Source organism: Hipposideros armiger, unplaced genomic scaffold (assembly GCF_001890085.2).
Source record: "Hipposideros armiger isolate ML-2016 unplaced genomic scaffold, ASM189008v1 scaffold_3, whole genome shotgun sequence".
NCBI lineage: Eukaryota > Metazoa > Chordata > Mammalia > Chiroptera > Hipposideridae > Hipposideros > Hipposideros armiger.
The window spans coordinates 9,050,927-9,054,346 of record NW_017731353.1 but is presented as its reverse complement, the minus strand read 5'-3'; positions in this window follow the sequence as shown (position 1 = coordinate 9,054,346).

Genomic DNA, 3,420 nt, shown 5'->3' with positions numbered 1-3,420 from the left:
AATTTTATGGTTGGGGGTCACCACAACATGAGGAGCTGTATTAAGGGGTCGCGGCATTAGGAAGGTTGAGAACCACTGCCCTGGAGCCTCTGGAGGGAGCGTGGCCCCGCTGACACCTTGATTTCAACCCAGGGAAACGGATTTTGGACTCCGGCCTCCAAAACTGTAAGAGAATAAATGAATGTTTTATTTATTTATTGTTTTTTAAACTTTATTGGGGAACAGCCGTGGTCATTGGTTACACATTGCTTTCATGCTACAATGGCTCAGTGAGGGCACAGCTCACAGTGGTCCATGCGGGGATTGAACCGGCAACCTTGGTGTTATCTGCACTATGCTCTAACCAACTGAGCTAACCGGCCGCCCCATAAATGTATGTTTTAAGCCACCAAGTTTGTAATAATTTGTTACAGCAGCCATGGGAAACTAATACAAGTCTTGAAACAAAGATTAGTTCCAAACATGACAAGAAAACTGCAAAATCTGAAGTTTAATCAGTTACAGAAATATCTAGAAAATGGAACAAAACCAGTCTTCGTTATCTGAGCTCTTCTGTAATGAGCAACCTTTAATGTGGGCTGTGGGTGCTTGTCACCATCTGGATGCAAGGTAGATGGGGCCTCAAACACGGAGAAGGGGAGGTGTTGCCTTACAGCCGATTCCAAGACCACCCCCGCTGCATTAGCTTCTGACCCTATTAGTCATGAGAGAGTGTCTCAGTATGACTGAGGCCCGGTGGAATGATATCGGTAAAGCGCTCTCGGGGGGTGTCTCAGTATGACTGAGACCTGATGGAATGATATCAGTTATCTCCCCTTTACGGGAGGACACAGTAACCTCAGTGTCCTGGGGCTGTGTAGTGATGTATGAAGGCATAGCATTTGTTGGAATACAGTGGGATTGGTTAATGGAAAACAGCCTTAAGGCACACAATAACACACAGTTACTAATTCACAGCAGTTTTTACTTCCTTGAAAATTTTCAATAAAAGCCATGCGCTGACCCGATTCGGGGCTCAGTCTTTCTTAGGCTGAGTCCCTTGGTCTCGCTCTTATCTGACTTTTGTCTCTTGTTCTTATTCAATCTGCGTGGCCCCTCTCGAGTCCCATTTGTCCTTGCCACGCAGGACGTGACATCTGGCGCCCAACCGTGGGGCTTCTCGAAGAAGGGAAGGAAGACTCTGAATCTTGGTGAGTTTCATGGCACAGACCCCAGGACGGGCCGGCACTCTACTTGGTGAGAAGTAGGGAAAAGTCCTGAGGAATTGTACCCGGGAATCCGGAGAATAACCTAACAAACTTGGTGTGAAAGAGTGTGAATGTCTGAGTGATTGATTATAGTTTCAAGACTTTTGGTCGCGAAACTTGAATGGGCTCCAATCTGTGGTTCCGTAATCTGTCATAAGGCATAACGGCGACTGACTCGTTCACCAGTTCGGGGGTTTATATCGAAGCGCCTTAGCCAAGACAGACTTAGTCCCGCGAGGGACGCGGCCAGACGAGCATCTGAGTGAATAATCGAGTGAAAGTTCTATTTTCTCTTCTAAAAACTAATATGGGAAATTCTGAGAGTCGATATAGACCGTATATTTGCCTCCTTAAGCAGCTTTCTAAGAAGGGAGGGGTAAAAGTCTCAGAGAAGAAACTAGAGGAAATTTTAAAGGTTATTGAGACCCATTGTACTTGGTTTCCAGACTTAGGAACTGTAGATTTAGATCAATGGGATGTAGTAGGTAAAGCTCTTTCAGAAAAACAACTTAAGGGAGAGGAGATACCAGCTACAATTTGGGAAACTTGGAGACAGGTCCGGTCAGTTTTAGAACCTTTACACACTGACACGGAAGATGAAGAGGAAGATAAAAATCAGGATTGCAAAAGTCTTATAGAATTATCAGAGGATGAGGAGAGAGAAGAGGAGTCTGTAGAAGCACCTACAGTAATTCCAAAAGCATTATATCCTTTAAAAAACGATCTGTTAACACCTGATCGTTTGCCTCCTCCTCCAATAACTAGAATGAAGGATTGGGGGTTATCTAAAAAACCGCCAAAACTAAAACAACCAGTTTCTTCTGTTGTATCGGCACCTCCACCTTATGCCCGAGGTCCACATTCATCATTGTCAGCTATAGAAAAAGAAATTCAACAGGCCAGGTTAGAAGATTTGGATGCTTTAAAATTTCCAGTAATAGTTCGGGAGCGTATCGTCCCCAATGAAGAGCACCCTAATGGTTTACAAATATTGGAACACCAACCTTTTCCTTTTAAACTTCTTAAAGAACTTAAACAGGCAGTTACTCAATTTGGCCCAACTTCTCCCTATGCCATAGGATTGGTCAGAGGTATTGCTGAAGGAAACAGGATGATACCAATAGATTGGAATGCTTTGGCCAAAACTTGCCTTTCTCCATCTCAATTTCTGCAATTTAAATTTTGGTGGATCGATGGTGCGGAAATTCAAGGCAGACATAATCAGACTGAGGAAATTTATATTACTAAAGATCAATTATTAGGTAATGGAGAATGGATAGATACTGAAAGTCAAGTCACAATGAGCCGTCAGGCACAAGATCAGCTTAAAAAAATCTGTTTGATGGCATGGAAAAATATAAAAATGGAAGGAAAAGCTCCAATTTCCTTTCAAAATGTATTTCAAGGACCTCAGGAGCCTTATTCAGAATTCATAGCTCGTTTACAGGATACTATTAAGAAACAGGTGTCCAACGCTCAAGCGGCCGATATAATTCTACAAATCATGGCCTATGATAATGCTAATGAGGATTGTAAAAAGGCAATCGGAGCTCAAAAAGGAAAGACAGATGCGATGGGGTACCTTCGCTTATGCCAAGGGGTAGGGACTGAACAATTTAAAGCCACCATGTTAGCTCAAGCTATTACAGGAATCACTAAAGGAAAAAAAAAGTTTCCTGGCACTTGCTATAATTGTGGAAAGCCTGGACATACAAAAAGGGAATGCAGAAAGAAAAAGAAAAATGTCTCTAATATGCCCAATGACTCTGCTCCTGCAGAATCAAAACCACCAGGAATATGTCCCTGATGTCAAAAAGGGAAACACTGGGCATCAGAATGCAGATCAATTTTTCATAAGGACGGAACTCCCCTTCAGGGAAACAGGAAACGGGGCCAGCCAGCCCCAGGCCCCGACAACAACAGGGGCATATGTGACATCAGGCATTCCTCAGAATTACCAGACAGTATCTCCCCCAAACTTTCAGTACAACAATTAAGCCCAGCAACAGAAGGGAGTGCAGCGGTAGATGTCTGCACCACTCAAGACATTTTATTACTTCCAGGAGAAACACCTCTCCGTGTACCTACAGGGATTTTGGGGCCAATTCCACCAAATACTGTTGGACTTCTCCTTGGTAGATCTAACTTGACTTCAAAAGGAGTAACAGTTCAT